We start from the raw sequence: 19,902 nt of genomic DNA on the forward strand, positions 1-19,902 counted from the left end.
CTGGATTGTATCTGAACTCCCTTATTTCTTGTTGTTGTTGAGCAAGAAAGGTCCTTTCTATCTGCTTTCTTGAGTTACTCATGTTCTTTCATGAAATAAAATCAGGTATTTTCATTTCTTATCATAAGAAAGGCCCTCAGGTCTGTAAAATTTTTCATTGCCCTGGTCTAAATGTTTCATTGTCCTGGTGTCCTTTGATTAGATGAAATATATGGCATTAACAACAAAACACACAAGGACAAAAGAGTAACATCTGCTGTCAGGCGTAATAACTCTTGTGGTCATTTCCAAGAAAAAAAAAAAAAATCCTCCCATTTATTTAAAAACTTTTTTGCTTTACCTCTTATTAATAATTTTTTTCCAAAACTCAATTGGATTTATTTACTCATTTATGTATTTAGCCTCAAACTGAGTGATATTTTTCTGATACAGATCTTCATTTAGAGGGAAAAAAAAGAAAAAAGAAAAAAAAAAAAAAGCTGCCTCAGAACAGCTTTACAGCTATATTTACCCACTCTACAATAGCCACTGCCAAAAGTAACTTCTGCTGTGTAGCTTAGTAATCACACTCATGCTGCAATATGCTCAAATTGCCCTACAGATGATGGGTAAAAATAAGGGAGCTAGATAGAAAAGCACAGGGTGAGCAAAAGAGCAGGCAGGAGAGAGATGTCCTCAAAGAGATTATACGGGTCAAGTCATGCAAGTGCTTCTATTACTGCTGATTAATTCTGTCAACTGTTATGTTAATGTGTTGCATGGCATGAGCATGCACAGAGCAAACATACAAGGAAGCTGAGACTATTCTCTAAATAAGGATGTGGCCCAGACTGCTTGAAACGGTGTGTGCGCGTCTGTGCAGAGTGATGATGGATGCTTACAGGACGAGAATGAATCTCTATTGCTGTCCTTTTGCAATACAGATTATATCACTCTGCAAACTCAGAGAATTAGAGGCAGGTTTTGTGCTGCCAGCCCCAGGCCTTCAAAAAAATTGAGATGATTTGACATCATGTATTTTTTTAAATAATAACTGTGGATTCTGGTTTTGGTTGTCCTTTATTTTCTGAACAGAGAGCATTTCATTTTCAAGTCTTCCACTTCTACTTCCAAAAGGGCTAGAACTGTACTTAGCAAAACAGAAAGCCCAAACCTTGCTGTATGTCAAGAGCTGAGATCTAAGGAAAATTACAAAATGCATGAGCTTCTGATAATGATATACAAGCTAACCTTTCTGTATGGTCAGGCTGTATTTCTCAAAATGGGAAGTGCACTAAGAAAAAGATGCACACAAGCTTTGGCATGCTTAATTTGTGAAGATTCAGCATTCAGGAAAAGGGCATCAAAAAGAATTTGGGAGGTGATTGCAACATGAGTCTGGCACTTAAACCAAGAAGGTGCTCGAGAGGAGGTGGAGACGATTAAAGGGGTAAGCAGAGCAGCACACAGTCTGTCCTGAAGCAGAGGGATGTGTGCAGACAGCAGTGTGACAGCTTGCTGGGGTGGCTCCGTCCTTGTGAGCCACGTCCCTCGCTGGGTGTGATGCTGAGTCCTGCTGGCACCATGGCATCTGCCCCCGGCTGTCACCCACTGCTGGCGTCACACACATCCTCCACACCTCTCGTCAGCCACAGGGCGTGTGCACGGCTGCAGTGACTGGAGTTCTTCCACTGCCACAGACTGTGGTGTCTGTCCTGAAGGAAGCACTCTTCCCCATCGCTGGCTTGACATCATGAAGACACAGCATCAGGCACAGTCAAATGGGCTGTGAGGGGGGTCATGGGAAAGCCCCTGGTGCTCTTTAACTGTGCTGGACTATGTATGATGGTCTCCTGGGAGCCCCAAAGGAAGACCTGGTCTGGGAACCCCCTTGTCACACCAGTATCACCTGTCTCCTGTCCCCATGGGTGCTCCCTGCCTGCTGCAGCCCCCAGGGTGCTCATTGCTGGGGCAGGACCAGCTTTCCTCTGGAAGTTTAAAAAATGTCCCTCCGGTTCCTGCACTGGGAGGCATCATGGCTACGTGATACAAATGCATCTGTGGTATAAGATCAATCTGACAGATCAAATTCTGGGGAGAGGGTAACTTCGTACATTGGTCTGCTGAACTCCCCTAACAACAGAAAATCCACTCCGAGGAGCAAGTGGCTGGGGAACAAATGGGTTGAAAACAGTTTCAAATGGTGCCTTGAAGTAGAGTTTGTGTTCCTGAAAGCTTGCTCGTTTCTTCCAAATATGCCAACTAGTCTAATGAAAGAAATTGTCTTTCCCTAGAAGCCTTGCCTTGTGATAGCCATCTGCTAATGAGAGATACTATTGTGATGAATAATGCCATAATCTTTGGGAACATTTGCTCCAAGAGAGCCTTGTGGCAGCAGCAGGCTTCTCTCCCACTCCTAGACGTAGTTTGCATGGGAGCATAGGCTCACCAGGGAAACGCAGCGATGTCTAAGGGCTTGCATCCATCTCAATTGCCATTTGCTAAATCAAAGATGCCAGCCTGCTATGTTTCAGCCCAGAGCAAAAATTTCTGGTTGTGTGGCGAAGGGTGGAAATTTTTATCATCTCAGCCATAATTGGTACAGCTGTGTGCTGCTCAAGCAAGCAACAGACAAGTAGACAAGCAGATCACCAGAACCTGGTTTCATCAGAGTTGGTGCTATTTAATAGGCAATCTTTTTTTTTTTTTTTTTCCTTGCCTGTGGGTATAGAAAATTGTCTTTTTTTGTTGTTGTTGTTACTGTTGTTGCAAGCACAATCTCTTTCAACTTCCTTTCACTTTCAGGTACCTCTGATGATCTTCTGCCAAAATCAAGGGAAACATGGGTCTGGTTGTAGATCAAAGAAGTAAAAATATTGATTGCAATGTTTCCCTGCAGGGAAAGAAAAAAAAAAAAAAAAAAAGGAGAAGAAGAAGAATGGATATACATCAGGAAATGCAGATGCTGCCAAAAGCTCCCTTCTTTCTGAGTTTCCCTGAGATAATCTATGCTGTTTCTCAGTCTCCAAATGGAATTGTCTTAGATGTGGGTAGTTTTAGTGCCTGATATTTGCAGATAAGTTTATTCTTCATGAATGTGTCAAAGGTTGTTAGGATAGTTCCATTTTATCTTCCAGGGGGAAGGGAGGCTGGCTGTGAGTGGCAGGAAATGCAAAGCTGGCTGGAGGGGAGAAAGACAGAGACTGAAAGGCGGAGAATACAGGCAGAAGGTTGAACACTGACAAAAACGGGAAGCGACCATATGCGCTAGCAGACACTTGAAGAATTCATTTAGCAGCTTTCAGTCCAGCTAGCAGCGGTGTGAATTTCCTAGAGAAGGGGATCCCTAATTGCTCAGCAGACTGCAGGAGAGAAGGCTCCAAATTGCTGGTGCAGAAGCAGCACGTTGTACTTACAGGAGACAGGATGGAGCAGAAATGCAGAATTACCGTGTGAGAGAGTTTTACATAGGGTTGATACAGGGCCTTATCAGGAGACTGAGTGAATGAAATAACTCAGAGGATGGTTTGCTCCTCCTCCACATTTTCTCCTGCTGTTCTCGACTTTGCTCAGCATTCACCTTCAGAAATTTTCTGCCTCTCTGTGCCTCATGAAGGGGAATCGAGCAGGCTGAGGAAGGAGCAGGTCTGCCCAGATTCTGGGTAAAGATAAGCTGCAGACATTTCCCCTGCCCGTCCTGTCCTGTGGCTTCTCGCCCCTCCTGCAGGAGGTGTAGCCTGCAGCCCATCAAGGGCTTGGCATGGGAAAGTCTCACATCACTAGCACTGGGTTTCTCGTTATGAGGATGGGATTTATCTGGCCCTTGACTTCCCTGGATTTTGGCAGAAGGTCATCAGAGATACCTGAAAGTGAAAGGAAGTTGAAAGGCATTGTGTTTGCAACAACAACCGCTGATTGTTTTTGCCACTAAAAAGAGTCTCTGAGTAAGTGATCCACCGACATGAAAACTCTTTTTGAAAGCTATCATGCTTTTTCTAGGTACTCAGCACCCTTCCTGTAGCAGACTGGTTGGGGTTTTCTTCTTATGACTCCTTTGTAGCCCTATTTTTAAGGTAGCCAGGCTCAAGTAGCCTTAGATCTCACGTTATGTGTAGGAGAAAAGCCTTGAACTCTGCTCTGCTGAAACAAAGTATACCCTAGCACCGGAAACTTATTTCAGAATATGGACTTTGGGGCTGGCCAGTGGAAAAATAACAGAAGCAGGAGGGAAAAAGCGTGTTTTAAACCAACAGCTTGTTTGGTAGCTTCTGTCTGTTTGTGGACAAATAAGGGTACCTTGTCAGTAAGCCAGGCCAGGTGATGGATGCACAGATATCTACTTGCTTAAATCCTCAGAGAAAAAAAAATACGCACTTGCAATGAGACAGCCACAAAAGCTGAAAATAGTTGGGACCACATTCAGGAAAAAAATATATATATAATAATTTTTTTTTTTTTTCACAGCTTCAGAAACAAACAGCAAACCCATTGCTGCCACATAGTTTATTTTGCTTGTAAATGGTCCAATGGCTCTAACACTGTCTTCTCAAGGAAAGACTCTTTGAAGTTGATGTAAATGAGACTTGTTATCTCCTGCAAAGGAAAATCATGTTTGTAATCACTAATGAAACTTGTGAGACACACTGCTACCACAGATAAATGTGATGGATTTTAGAAAGTGTTCATTTTAGGTGCACAGTGGTACAACAAAGTACAGATTGGCTCAGCAGCCATCTGAAAAGGCTGCCAGTTTCTGCTGTCGGGAATATGAATAATAATACAGATAAACAAAATAAATTGAATTGTTCAAAACTAATGCTACCATAAACAACAGCAGAACCTGCCAAAAAAAAAAAAAAAAAAAAGACCAAGTAATTTCCCTCTTCGGAGAAACAGCATCAGTTTTTAGAACATTTTCACTGCTCATCATTAAAGACTGCTTAGTGATATAAAGCTTTTAAAATAAGTACGGAACGAAGCTGACTCAAACTAGATGCATATAAATATCTGGGGAAGAAGTCCACTTAAGCTAATGGATAGAAATCAGAGGGAAAAAAAAAAAAAAGAAAATAGAAGTTGACTAAAAAGTTTTAGGTTCTCTGTTCGCACTGGGTCACACTGCTTCCTGAAAAGGAGATATGCATTGACTTTAAAGGACATTTCAGAAATACATTTAGCTAACTGAATATAAATTGTACTTGAGATTCTCTGCTAATAGGAAGGAAGACAAGGCAGACCCTGTAAAGGGAGTAATCTCAGATGTTGCCTGGTGCTGTTACTGCATTTTCCTTTGGTGTTGTCACAGAGGCTCAGTTTGTGGCAATGGCCCACAGCAGAATGCTTGCATAAATGTGAAACTAATATTATTTATCTGCAAAATTGCACGGTACTGTTGGACAGCACTGTGCAAGTTCCTCTCAGGCAAAATTTTCCCTGACACTTCAGGTGGGTTAGCTGAGTGAAAACTGAAGTCTACAGCATATAAAACAAAAAGAGGACATCCACTAAGCAGAACCAATTTCTCTTTCTGTGTGATGACTTTGGCGCTGCTTGGCCCCTTACCAGCAAGTCAGTAAGGCTCCTGGTGAATTTCTGAACAGGAGTTTTCAGGGAAAATCCCGGGTGCCGCAAGCAGTCACCCAGTTTGGTAGACAGCAGGTTTTCCTCTGAGTCAGCCCTCCCTCACACCTCCAGAAAGCTGGGAGGCACAGCCCGTAGCCCTGTCTTCCCACCCACCCTGCTGCAGCGCCGACCGCTCCTGGCTGTGGGGACCAGGCCTGAGTCACCCCAGAGCCAGTGGGCGCCTCTGGCCCCCTGCCCTGTGAGGACGTTTTCCTGTGGGAATAAGTGATATTAATGCTGGTGCCCAGGCTACATCTCTGATTCACCCGTTGTGGTTTTGTTTGTGGAAAGATTTAGACCGAGCAGTAAATTGCAGCTCGGTGATTACTTTGTTTGTCTATAATGCCTCCAACTGCCCTTCTAAGAGAGCAAGGCCATGCCTTCCTTGCCCACCCCAGGCTATTATTATGTGGTGCTAAACTGGCTTTTAAGCAAACAATTGCCAGGCAAGAATTTCCGTCTATTATTTTTCTGAATCCTTCAAGTTTCCTTGGTATTAGCAAAGGCAAAACTTTTGGCTGAAGTTGAAAGAAATCATGTGAGATTCGGTTACCACTGAGTTTTGATGTCTTGAAATAATTTCTCTCCTTTTGCATCTGTGCTTGCGTGTGTTTCAGAAATAGAACTAGAGAATTCATCCAGATTTATAGATTGATCCCAAACAAGAATCTAAGTATTCAACATATTGTGATTGCAGTTTTGATTTTTCTGCAGTTATAGTGCTTCAGAGAGTAGATCTTTAACAAGATTTAAATGGTGACATAAAAACATAAAATGTGCTTGGAAAAAATAGCATAAGCAAAAAAAAATAAAGGTCTGGTTTCTGTATGTGTGGCACAAATAAATGGTTTAGCAAGGAGTCATGGGCTAATACGTTTTGAAAAAATGAAAGCAATAAGTGAGAAACATGGACCAGGCTGTATTTTGAATGGTGAGACCTGGGGTAGAATAAACAGACTGTGCTTGAATCCAAGATTTTACTTAACATCTTAACATTTAGAAAATGTAATATATAATTTCTGATTTCTGGTGGAACCAACATTTTCTTATTTTTTACCTGTTGTTTCTTTATCCTTCTATTAAATAAGAAGAAAGGAATGGTTTCTAGAGAGGGAAAAATAAACAAAAGGTATTCAGAAGATGTTCAGTGCACACAAGGCCAGAGTTCATTTGTTTCTTCCTGTAACCACACTGAGTCTAATAAAATGTGTTGCTTCTGCTTACCGACCTTGCTTCAACTCCTGTGTAATTGCTGCTCTCTAAATACCACATCATGTGCTCTGTTGACGTCATGGCCATTTGAGACTCTAATTATTGTTAAAAATGAAGCAAAGCTCTCTCAAAAGGGGAAGAAATGCATGTAGATTTCAGATCATATAATTTTTTTTTTCAGGCTGATCTTGGCATATGCATGTGTTGTTGAAGTACCTAATGCCAGAGGTGTTGATAAATCTGAATTTTGTCACAGTGCCATGGAGGAGTCAGTAAGGCAAGATGCTGAAATCAGTACCACCCAGGAAGAGGCAGAGTTTCCCATCTGACAGATATTCCCTGAGGCACGGCCAGTTCTCCACCTGGCACATCTCTGCGTGGGCTCCCAATTCACCTCCTACTGAAGACAATCAGCCCAGGTAATAGACCTGGAGGAGAAAAATGAATTCCTCATCAGTCAACAAGTGCTACAGACATTGCCTAAGATTGTGGGAATTTTGGTGCTCTGATGCATAATGTATATTGGGCTCAGGTCTACAGGTGTTATCCCATGTGTTACTCCCCCCCTCTCATTTGCAGGTTGCCTTTACGCTCGGCGTGGTGGGGCTCCCACCTGGGTTTTTCTCTGCCTCCCTGCAAAGGTCACCAGTAGTACAGGACTGCAGGGGGTGGTGGCGGTGGTGGCAGAAAGCGAGTGGGTTTTTTAATAAAAGGAAAAGCTAAGGAAAACTGTAAGGTGGCTGAGGCAAGGTTTGGGACAGGGGCATGATCAGCCATACAGCATTTTGTTCAATATACTCATTGAGGTAGAAATTCTAGGAGGAGGACGAAGAGGCCTTGGCTCATATAAGTTGCTTCCTTAAAGCTGTGAAGTACGCTGCTGACCATATGGGGCCAGAAGAAAGTACTGAAGTGAAAGAGCTGTGGAGAGACCCTACCAATGCAGGAAAAGTCTCCTCACAGAGGCAGCACTTCCTTACCCTCCAGGCAGGAAGACCCTCCAAGGAGTCTCTGATCATCATTACGGTAGCCCATGGAAAATCTGCAAAGAGACATTGGAGCTATGTTGTGCACTTAGACTCATCCTTACTTTGAAAGGCAAATTCAGGACAACTCAGCCCCAGGAGATATATCCTGAGAGAGGAGAAGCTGAGGCAGCAGCCATGCATTTAGCAAAGACCTGCTGTGCCCATATCACAGTGGATGTATGCACCAAAGCCCATCAGCCCCTTAATGGATAACTACCAGATTATCCACAGGACTGTTTAATGTACTTTATGCATCTGGGGCTGCAATGTCCGATCTGAAAATTGGCTAAAAGTTGTGTGAGAGGTTGTGAATCAGAGGCTGGAGCTTGTGTAACTGTGCAGAGTGATCACTTCTAATGCCCAGCTTCCCCCTTCTTGAGGGCTCAAGAGAAATGTCTTTGAACAGTCCCTTGAGGTTTTGTGTTCTTAGACCTTTGGAGGACAGTGTGTGCTGATATCACTCTCTCCTGCCAGAGAGGAAATCCACTTGATACTGACCATAACTGCTGCTACAAATCTACTTCATAAAGCTGCTCTCACTAGACAGTTTTTTTGTTTTGTTTTATTTTTTTAAAAAAGAGTAGCAGCAATCAATTTTCTGAGTGTTTAAGCTTGGGAGATTTTTGTGGTCAGTGGGATCTTATGGGAGCTGAGATTTCCCGGATGTTATTACTGGAATGCTGCAGCTGCATTTTTAACTGTTGGTGGGCTGGAAGCTCTTTATTTTCCTGTTCCTCACTAAGCAGCTTTCACATGGGACTGGATAACCAAGGTGCTGCAGAGCCCTCTGGCTTAAACAGCCAGCAGAGCTCTGGAGGTCTGCACTGAAGTGTTTTGTTGGATTAAGGTAATGTCTAATAACCCCTTTGAGAATTGTATCTTTGTTGCCCAAAGCTTCTTAGATAATAAACAGCAATTCAAGAAAGTGAAGACTTCCACTCAGCATCTGCTTTTTACCAGACTTTGGATGGTTTCTATGCACAAATGTATTCATGCATCATGAAAATACCACGTGTTGGGGCATCAGACCATAAACAGCAGTACCATAAATGCACTAGTCATTAGTCACTCTGTGTTATCAGCTCTTATTCCTATTGTTCTTTTTCCTAAAGTCTTTAGTCCTCCAACTGGGCAGCGGGGATAGTTCCATGACAGCTATGCAAAGACAGGAAACCTGCTGAAAAGCAGCATCTTGTCAAAATGAGCTGGACTTGGATCTCCTGAGTTTATAGCTCGCCGAACCAAAAGTGCTGGCATGTCTTTGTGTAAAAACAAATGTAACTTTCTGCTCATTCTTGGCACCTGGGGTAGAGCCTGAGGATGAGTAGGCTCCATTTGTGACACATAACTCTACGGGAATGTGCTTGGTCTTGCTTTTTATAAGCTTTAAATCATTACAGGTTTACAGAAACTGGATGATTCCTTACAGAACCAGGAGACATTATTATCATTTAATTGCATCTTGAATTCTTCCTTAGAAATCCAAAGCAGAAATATAAAAGTATATGAAATGTCACGGAATTGCTTGCAATTGAAAACAAAGCCAAGCACGCTCTTGCACCGGCTCTTTTTACAGCCCCTTTCCCTTCAGCAATACCATCATCCTAGAATTATTTCTTCCATTTTTTGGTTAGCAAAACAGACAACCTTGTTTGAAGGGCTATTCATCTAGGGCTTGTCAACAGATCAGATATCTAGAAAGTGAACTTGAATTTAATTAAAGGAGTGAATTCCAAAATGAATTAATTAAATTGAATTAAACTGCCCTGTGGACACTGTTAAACAAATCATAGTGGTTGCCAGCGCTTCTTCCCTTTCGATGAGTAAAAGTATCTATGTGGGAGTTTAATTTAGTTTATCCAATCCACTTTAAAGATTAATAAGGATTAGCTTTCCTGGGTGTCCTCATCTGTATGAGCGGACAGCCCTCCCAGAGGCTGGCTGCAGCTTCAGCAATGCTGGGGCATTTTTTCTGTGGTTACTCCCCTGTTGTGGGAAAGCTCTTACACCGCTCACATCCTGCCCACTCATTTCCAGCAGGGACAGAGCCTGGCCCCAGTTATGTCTAAACACTGCAAAATGCGAGTGGTGGTGGGATTTTTTCATACAGGCAAAGAGGAGTGGTGAAGGCCATCTGATCTGGCGGTGCTGGAGCTTGGGGTAGGGAGGAACGTGTGCAGGATCCCCTGAACAGCCCAGAAGGAGCAGGGACTGAGCCGTAGAGCCCGCTTCAGCCTTCCAAAAATGAATTTCGGTAATCCGTGAGACATCACAGAAGAATGAAAGGGAGCTTCAAAATAGCCTTGCTTTAAATAAAAAACATACTTTGGCAAGGCTACCTAAAATGAAAACTGACGTGCTTGACCATCGTATTGACATGTTCATCAAACCGCTCGACAGACTGCAAATATCCCCGCGGACTCGGTGCCAGACATCGGGGCGGCCAACCAGATGTGGAGCAGACTGCGGCTGGGCCCATTTGCTTCTCCAGCAGGGGTGGAGGGAAGCTGCTTGCTGGTCTGCTGGGGCCACAGCCCGCCAGGACCGTCCCAGCACCAGAGATCCCAGCATCTTGTCTTTCCATGAGGTGTTTCAGGGGGAGGTTTTCTCTGCCTGTTCTGGGCTGGGGACTTGGCCGATGGAAAGCACAGTAGGGAGAGGGTTGAAGTGAGAGCATGATGAGTTTTAGGATGGGGAGTGGTGCTACAAAATACCAGTTCTCTGCAAGTATTTATTATCATACAAAAGCGTGAAGCTGAGCATGTTTTTGCAGGATGCAAGTGCTCCAGCACATTCCTTGATCAGATGTCTGTACCTTAGGGAACTGGGCTCCTAGCAAGATTTTGCACGATACCAATTCAAAATAGACTCCTATAAGAGCCACTTCAGACTTGTTTTAACTGAAGAGTATTTGTGCCAATAAAGTCACTTACTAAGAGATTGCCAGGAAGCAAAAGCAATAGCTAGTCCAGTCCTGAGCAGCTTGAAAATCTGCTACATATGTATTTATACAATGTCTGAGTGCAGGTGCCAAGACATAGCTCAGGGCTCACAAGTTCCACCAGCACAGGAATAATGGAGTTGATTACTGCAAACACACGGCAAGCAAACATGCTTAAACATCTTCAGAGGAACATTACAAAGGCCCCATTTTTCACCATATTTTCTAAATATGGGGACTGGGTGTCACGATGCAGGTTGCCAGGCATCTGAGAACCACAGTGAATGTGCTGTTAATCATTGGTTGCATTTGATCAGCTCTGAGCAATTATGAAATGTTGCAAGACATTCTTCAGTGGCTCGGTTACAGTAAAATAGAAGCTAATCTCAAAACAAAGAGGCTGTCGAGAAGTAATAATTTCTTGAGAACACAATGATACAACCTGCTTAATTCTTGGGCAACTAATGGTGTGTGACGATGTCGTCCAGCACTGCAAACAGTGCAAGCACTAAGCCAGGACTGTGGGGAGGCAGCACTGTCAGCCAAGCAGCTAGACTGCTCTGACAAGCGCCCTTCCCAAAGGCCATGACTCCACGAATCCAGTTTGTACAAGAGCTGAGCTGTGGTAGGTCAGTTACTTTCTTTTTACATTGCTTGAGAGAAAATAGGACGGGCTGGCTTGAGAAGCAAAGGGAACGCAAACAATCAAAGAAAGGGAAAAAGAACTTGAAATGCTGATTCTGAGGGAAAAAGCAACCTTTTTCAGCAATGCTGATTTCGTGATTAGTAAAAGGAATCCTAATAGTGTTCTGCAAATATTAGTAAGTGTTGAAATAAGACTTCAGTGCTGAAACAGTCATAAGAATATATTTCCTTTAACGAATCAGAACTACCTACCTTACGGCAGACTTATCTTACCACACACTTAAAGGGAGGGAGGTTTGAACCAAAGAGTAAAAACTGAGTTGGACAATTGTTGTTGTTAAGCTTGCTCCTGAGCCATGAAGAAGTGGACTGGGCACAAGGGACTGGTGACACACAGTTTTAGGGTCAGGGAAATGGAGTGAGGCGCCAGCTTGACTTCAGAGAGCTCTACCACCCTGACAAGTTTCCTGTGTGATGCTGAGTAAGATACGTGCTCTCTCTCTGTCTCACTGTATCACCCTGGGCTGCTTGTCTACTTACACTGAAAACTCTCCTGTGATCTGTATCTTTCTGCGTAGTCTGTATTAACCTCTTCCTTAAAATTATTTAACTGCTGTTTGGAATCCTTTGGTTTTTATTCCTTTCAGAGTTGCATAATAACAGAGACTATCCCAATGGAAAGAAAAGGAGTGAGCTTTTTGGGCCGCAGCTGCTGTTCTGCTTTGGCCCTTTGACAGAAGTGCTTTGCCTGTCTCAAACCAAAAGCAACCATCAGCTTTCTCTCAGAATAAAATGGGATGTACCCATCCTGCAGGCAGCAAGCAGACTTGAGAGCCGGGGCAGAGGCAGTGGTGCTAAACATAGGCAATTGCAAGCACAGCATTGCTCTGTGCTGGGCTTCCATGTGGACAGCCCAAGCACCAGACCCAAAGCACAGGGAGGAGCAGGTTTTGACAGCTTGCCCCTCGCAGCACTGTGGCGTGGGTTGCCCTTTGTCACCCTGGGGAAGTGTGGTTCTGGGTACAGGAGCACTACTACAAGCCTACTTCATGGTAATTCAGGGAAGGATTAAAAGGTTGCCTAAGGTTTGCACGCAGTGTGTGACTAAGGGCCAGAGTGGATAAAAACTGCCCTTTTGGAAAGCTACAGGTTTTCTTCTTGCCCTTGAAATCACAGGCTCAGATCAGCTATGAAGGAACCCAACTTAATGCATCTATTTTCTCCCGCTGTCCTATAAAGCAACAGCTGATGGGGTGTAAATGTCACAGTGAAAAGGAGTGAAGCCCTGCTGCACTGCTCCACTCCTGAGGTGCTCTGGGCTCTGCTACAGAGCTCTTGTACACTGTGGCTCTTTGAAGGTTTATGGAAAAACATTTGAAAGAGGAAATGCTACTCACTCATACACAGCTTGTAGGTGGAGGTGGGGGCTGACTTTTTAAAGTTAAAATGGGTTGCTCGCCTCCTGATTTGCAGTGGGAGTCAGATGCCAGATAACACACTTCTCTCTGTACCCAATGCATCTTATCTCCACTCTTTGTGTTTTAAAAGTCTGACCCTGGGCTCTTGTGTGCTACTTAGACTTACTTTGCTAAAGATAAAAACAGCACATAGGAGCTATTTCTGTCATTTGCAAAGCCATTCTAGCATTTTTTTTTGCTTGAATCCTTGGGCACATTTTCCCTTCTCTCCCTCCCCACTCCTTCCCCCCCCCCCCCCCCCCCCCCCAATCCACACGATTAAATCCATATTTTGCAACTGCATTTTTCTTTCCTTCTGAAATTCTTTCAGATTACCCTTATCTGTTATACCAAAAAATCCCTTTAACTGCTTTCTCCGGTCTTTCAGTCTCATCTCAGTGGGCACATTTGCATAAATGTTGCTGTGGTGTTGTAGGAATCTTTACAAAGGAATTGGTTTGCAGAGTTTAAAAAATTATAAAAGATTTTACACTTCTTTGCAAATATGTCAACTATATCATCCTTGAAGCAGCATTTAAAATATAGAAAACAGTTAAGCTAAGGAAAGTCAGTCTTCAGAAGATGTGTTTATTTGCATTTGTATTAAAGGTATGTTGTATTAAAATATATTTTAAATGAAAATACAGTTTAATGTGCATTTGCATATACTGAATATGTATATCTGCATGAACTGCTTTAAGGTTCTTTCAGTAACACCATCTTTCAAAAAAAAATCATTACTAAAGTACAGAATGTCAAGTATTGATTATAAAAAGTATATTAAACATTTTGAGAAAATTGACAGAAAAAAAAACAAAAAACAAACCAAGACACCTCAGAGCTATGAAATGATAGTATTATAGTAATATACTATTTCTACATAGCAACATAAATAAATTAAAAAAAAAAAAAAGTGTTCTACTCTTCTTCAGCTTTATATTCTATTCTTCCCCCATAAATCATAAGTGGTAAAAGGTAAAGCCTGCAATGCCCCTAATTCATTATATCATCAGATAATGTCCAATAGGGAATACCCAACCCCCTTCTTTGGTCCTTCTTTTTCTGAGCACAGCATAATAAAGACCACAAGGTGAGCTGGAGCTGTCTGCATTGTGGATTAAACTCAAGCTTGGAGGTAGGGGAGGTCATAACTCCCCTTCTTTTTTCTTGTTGAAACTTCCCTTGGGAAGTTGCTTTCAAAAAAAAATAAAGTAGAAGGAAAATGGAGCTTTTTATAACACTTCTTAAAACAAAATATTTTGCTATGAAATGACAATATTCAAACATACATCCATTTTTAAAATGCAAAACCAAAATGAAACATCTGTTTTGACTTAGTGCCATTGAATTTTAGCATTTGGAAATTTAAAGATTTAAACTTTTGGATTCCCATGCTTTTTATAAAAACAGGCCCCTCCTTCTCCTCCCCCAACCCTTAAACCTCAAATCTGGAAAATATTTAAAGCAGCATGTAGATATTCTCTTTTTCCCTCGCTTCCCTCCCACCCCCATTTTCCTGCTGTTTTCTAACCATTTCCAGTTGTCAGGAAGATGTGCTGCTAGAGCGGAATGGAAAGAAAAATCATCCTATGAAATAAACCCAAAAGAATATACAGGTGTTTGAGCTGCATGTGTCTGTGAGAGAGATCTTCTTCAATCTTCATGTGTCCTCTAGAGATGCAGACTTTGAAACAAAATGCTTCGAGCCATGTGTTTGTTTCTCTCGTGCATGTTGGTTAAAATGCATCTCTGGGCTGATCCTCTTTATACCTACAGCTAAACTGAGGAAGCATTACTGCTGCCGGAGGGGATTGTGTGGTATGGTAACTAAATCTGTGAAATGGGAACCATCCACTTTAAATAGGAATAGCAATATTTCTCTTCCTTTGTAAAGTACTTTGAGATTCACAGAGGAAACAGACCTGTAGAGCATGATTACAGGACTTATTTGCTTTGCAATTACTGACACTCACAGCACAAAGAGAGTTTTATGCCTTCTTAATAAGGTGCAAAGAAAGAATGAGTGCAAAAGCATGTTGGGTTTTTTTGTTTGTTTGTTTGTTTGTTTTTTCTTCTAGGACTGTTTCTGAAGAAGTCCCATCGCTGTTCCTCATACACCGTTAGCCTGTCACTTCTGAAAATAAGGTGACTGAAACCTGTCACCTCTGAAAATAAGGTGACTCCCTTTGAAAATACAGGATGTTTTGGGGTGGTCCAGAGTCATCAGTAACCAGCAAAGATCATCTGGAAAGTAATTGAGAGCTGAAATATTTTACCTCCTCTCTCCTAGCTTTCATTTGTTCACCTGAGTATTTTTTGCTTTCCTGAAAGGAAAACATTGCTGGTTATTGTAATAGCCATGAATGTGCGCACAGATATGAAGGTGTCAGCAGCCTCTGGGTGTTTCTGACACCACTGAACTACCCAGGTTGAGCTCAGGGGGCTCAGAACCAGAGCTGGTCTCCACGTCATGCCAACTTCTGAAATGTTCTGATGGGACTTTTGAAATATGAGTTTTGTTAGAACACAGGACAGGATGCAGCTATTTCCATGACCATCTCATTCCGTAAATGACTGATTACAGGTTTACAAATAATTGCTTTAGATTCCTCTGGTTAGTCCTCTGGTTGTCTTCTTCTTGTCCTCTGGTTATCTTCTTACTTGCCAGGTGCTTATGCTGGTATCATCAGTCAGCATTTTGTGGGATCTGGATGGACACTTGCTCCCTGTCTCCCATTTAGGTTTGCCATTTCTGCATCCCTGGAGAAGTCTCCTTTGAGTAACACTGAAGCTGGACAACTGGCAGGTCAATGGGGGTCATAGGGCTGTCTGGAGAACTTGAAGGAAATTGCTGGCTGTGGCTGCCATGTGTCTTTTGGATGAAGAAACTGCCAATGTCATCTTCTAAGAGAGAGCTCACTCTTAGCAGCAAAAGAGCAAATGTCAATCTGTGTTGCACTAAACACTTCCCATTGAACAAAGGTCTTGGAAAGATAGTTTCTTACTTTGTTTCCTGGTCATTACCATGTGGGTCTTCATATTAAGTATAACATTTTAGAAAATCAGAATCCCACTTGCCACTTAGGGGAGAATTTTAGTAGTAATACTGCTGGGCTCTTTGTTTGCCTTGAACTGTACTTGGGGATACTCGTCACACATTTTGCTTTAAATAAAATTTACCCTTCTGTGTTGCATGTTCTACTAGTATTGAGTTTTTCTTGAATAAGCTGTCAGGACCAGAGGGAGGATGAGCAGAGAGAGAGTTTGTAGTTCTCCTTCCTCCAGCTGGGCTGTTACGTTTTTTGTTTGGCAAAACTGAGACAATCCCAACTTCAGCTCCAGCCTGTGCTAGTAACTGACAGGCACGAAAGGACAATCTGGTATCTAGTGACTGGTGGACTTCAGGGAGGCATTAATCATGTTTTCTTTCCTTTTCATGGGTGCACAGGGCTGATAGAGAGGAAAACATGAGAAATAGCCTGAGTTCCCTCCCAGTAAGTTTTGTTTGTTTGCTTTACTATTATGCAGACTTCACGGTTAGTTTCCACTGCAGTGGTGTTTCAAAGTTCATTGTTTTTTATTCAAAGTTACTTTATTGTACTGTGACAACCATTTATGTGCTGTCTAATAGAGATTGTTATACTAATGGATGTCCTGTTTCAGCGAAGTTTGTGTCTTACAGTTCAATTCAACGAGTCAAGCTTCAAGCTATTATTGTGTGAGTATTCATAACTGTGGACTTTGCAAAAGCACACAAAGGAAAACATCCACCCTTATGACTGTTGAGTAGATAATGCTGTGGAAATAGTTTTCCCTGCAAGTCAGTGCCATGTAGTAATGACTTTCATTGGCTGTAACTTTCCTTTGAAAGTTGAAATGCTGCCTGGTGCCGGTTGACACTGATATCTAAAGCAAGAGTGCCAATCTACTTTGCCATTTAATACTTCCTATATATATATATATATTTTCAAACAAAACAAAACAAAACAAAACAATTAGATTAAAAATGTCTTTTGCAGTCTGCCCACTGAAATTAGTAGTGTTCCACAGAGAGAGGGAGTTCAGGATTTTGCCCATAGTCATGATCTATCTTAAAATATCACTTATTGTTCCTGGTGAGCATCAGTAAAGACTGCAGTCAAACTATCTCTGCATTTGATAAGACTGCCAGAGTATACAAGGACAAATTATTCCAGAAAGAGTGGTTAAAACATGCTCCTGTGGGTTTTATGGTTGCATGGTGTAATCCACCCCTTGGCAAGTCTGCTGTCCTACCAGTACTTTCCAGTTGGTAGTTCTTATATAGGTATATTCTAGCTTTGAACAAAGGTGAACAAAGACTGGAAATGTTATATTGCAGGTATATCTCTAAATCTGAAAAAGTAATTTTGCTGGATTAACAGCCTGATGTAAAAAAAGGTAGAGCTTTTTTTTTTTTTTTTTTCTGTAATGTTTTAGCTGATATTGAAACAAACGTGGTAGGTATACTCTGTGGAGGTAAATGCTTATTGTCAAGCTCATTATAATTGACAGAAATTTAAAAAACAGGTTTCTAATTTTAGGTATCGACTTAAATACTTAACACCCACAAAATTTTACTACAGTTAGATGCAAATCAGCTGTGTAAATGAAAGGATTGAGGCACAGTGTATGAGCCATGATGTACCTGTTCAGTTAACAGACAACTGTTTATGCCCAATTTTACAGCGTTTGAATGTCCGCTTTGTGAAAGTTCGAGGTGTGTATTAAAAAATGTGGAGAGCCTGTACTTTCTATTCATAAGGATGGAATCTCAGGTATGCCTTCTTGTGCCATTGGTGCATTTGAAAATATGAGCTCCCAGGCTGTGTGAGCAGCTGGGTGTTTTTATGTCCAGCTGCACAGTAATTTCCTCGTTACAGTTTAATCTTTGTGTGCATATTAAAATTTTGTGAACTGGCTTGTTTCTAATGCAACCTACTTTTTAAAAAATTGTGCAATTCTAGATAATTTAAAATTTGTTGTTAGACTTGTAGCAAATAGCTTCTGAGCCACTATTGCAATGAAGGAACTGAAAAAATAATTAGCATTGAAATTAAATCAAAATTATCATCAGGTCTAAATAAACCTGTTGAATACTTTTGTTTCAATAATACCGACTTTTAAGTCATAAAGCTTCAATCAAGCATACATTTGTTTGCTTTGCTCTCATTATTAGCTTTGTGTCAGTCACTGAATGGAACTGGTTTTTGTGGTGAAATTAGGCAGTCCTTCAGGGGCTTGCAGGAGCCTGTAGGATCAGCATCTTAAATCTGATGTGTTATATTTAGTTTCAAGGAAAGCCAGGTGAATAAATTGTAACCACATAAGCAGTTAATTTGCTTCCTTTGGCTTGTAAGCAAGAGCCTAGACATTTCACAGTTCTTGATTATTAACCGTTTTTGTTGGTTTGAAGGAGGTAGATGGTCTGTAAGGATGCTGTTAAACCTGGGGTGCATGGTGTATGTGCGGGTGCCCACACAGCCCACCTCAGGCCAGTGACTGGGATGCAATACTTCTCATACCAATTTTAACTTAATTTTATATAGCAATTACTGAAATTTATGATAAAAACCCCATCCCTCTCAGAAAAGCTTTCTCCACCTATGGCTCAATTTTCCACTACTCACAGGTAAAAAGAGCTCAGTAATGAACAGTGCAGCAGGTAGGTGAAATGAGAAACAAAAAGAACTTGATAGACATTCTCATGAATTAAAATAAATCCTCAAGGACTATTAGTAAGATTACACAAGTGAGCACCAACTTTACATATCTATGCACTAAATATTTAACCCCCCTGTGAACTCATTATTGTTGCTTTCTAGAATAGCACTGGAGAATAAAACCACTTTTGAAAGAAATTTGTGGGGTTTCACGAATGCCAGCGATGAAGATCCCTGCTGTTCCCATGTTCACCTTAAAAATTTCATATCAGCAATGTCTGAATAAGAAGCAACACAGGAAATTAAGAAAACCCTGCTGAAACCTTTTCAGGGTATATTAAGCTGTGAATCAGATGAAGAACTTGTCTAAACAGATTAATTTCAACAGTACATAGCTTGTACAAAGTCATTATGATGTACACATACCTTACCATAGCCAAAGTGCTTTTGTTCTTTGCAAGGCTCTATTAGAGGTAAAAATCTGTAGAGACAAGTTGGTTAGCAGCCTGATCAGCACCCAGGATATTGCAAACACTGCTGACTGCTGTTACTGACCTTTGAATGCCACACATTTCTGCGTTTGCTGGCGAAAGACACAGCCTCTTGTCAAAACATCCCATCAGAGAGGAGAAAGTGCTTGCTTGCTTCTTCTTTTGATGGAGATTTGGATGATTCAAACTCCAGACATTTTAAGAAAGTAAAAATGTTTGAATGCCTGATGGATGAGTCACAGTGTAATTTTGGATCTGTCTGTTGGCATTACAAAGTATCCATTGTAGTGAAAGGATTTCCTGATCTTGAAAATGCTACTGAACCATTGGCTTATAACAGCAAACTTTTTTGCAAAATCTCTGACATTAAAAATGTCTTTTTAAGCTTTCCATCTGAGACACACCTTGTTTTTCTGTCAGGCACTCTCAGGAGAATTTACTCTGCATTTTCAATATTGGAGGTTCCTGTTGTCAGGCAGCTCAGTAGGGAGAAAGAACCAAGAGCTAACTTTGCACAGAGTGCAGGCAGAATGATTTGGAACCTGCTGTCTGGAGACCATTGCTATGACCATTTTGAACTTCTGACTTAAATTCATTTTCAACTAGGTCTTACTGAAATTCAAAAAACAAACAAGCAAGCAAGCAAACAACAACAACAAAAAAACACCAAAAAGTAGAATGCTTACCTATTAATGAATGCAACATGAAAGTAGTAAAAGCAAATAACAATAATCAAGTACACAGAGCAAAAATTCATGAAATGTTGCCCATATATTCTAACAGATAGAAAAAAGTCAGGGATCTTGATGTTCCTTCTAAAACTGCCCAACGGCCACACAACGTGCC

The 19,902-nt window shown here is 41.6% G+C and overlaps 1 long non-coding RNA gene across 3 annotated transcripts; it reads right to left on the reverse strand.

Annotated features, from left to right (window-relative positions):
• Nucleotides 1-6,564: 6,564 nt before the first annotated feature.
• Nucleotides 6,565-19,616, reverse strand: LOC121066850. Of its 3 annotated transcripts, XR_005817990.1 has the most exons (4): nt 19,121-19,616; nt 18,992-19,046; nt 7,794-7,855; nt 6,565-7,241 (listed from the first exon to the last, which is right to left on the reverse strand). It is a non-coding gene; the product is annotated as an uncharacterized LOC121066850 (long non-coding RNA). The 3 variants fall into 3 exon arrangements; XR_005817991.1 differs by lacking the exon at nt 7,794-7,855; XR_005817992.1 differs by lacking the exons at nt 18,992-19,046; nt 19,121-19,616 and adding an exon at nt 11,680-11,749.
• Nucleotides 19,617-19,902: the final 286 nt, after the last annotated feature.

The sequence above is a fragment of the Cygnus olor genome, chromosome 3 (genome assembly GCF_009769625.2).
Source record: "Cygnus olor isolate bCygOlo1 chromosome 3, bCygOlo1.pri.v2, whole genome shotgun sequence".
NCBI classification, from domain to species: domain Eukaryota; kingdom Metazoa; phylum Chordata; class Aves; order Anseriformes; family Anatidae; genus Cygnus; species Cygnus olor.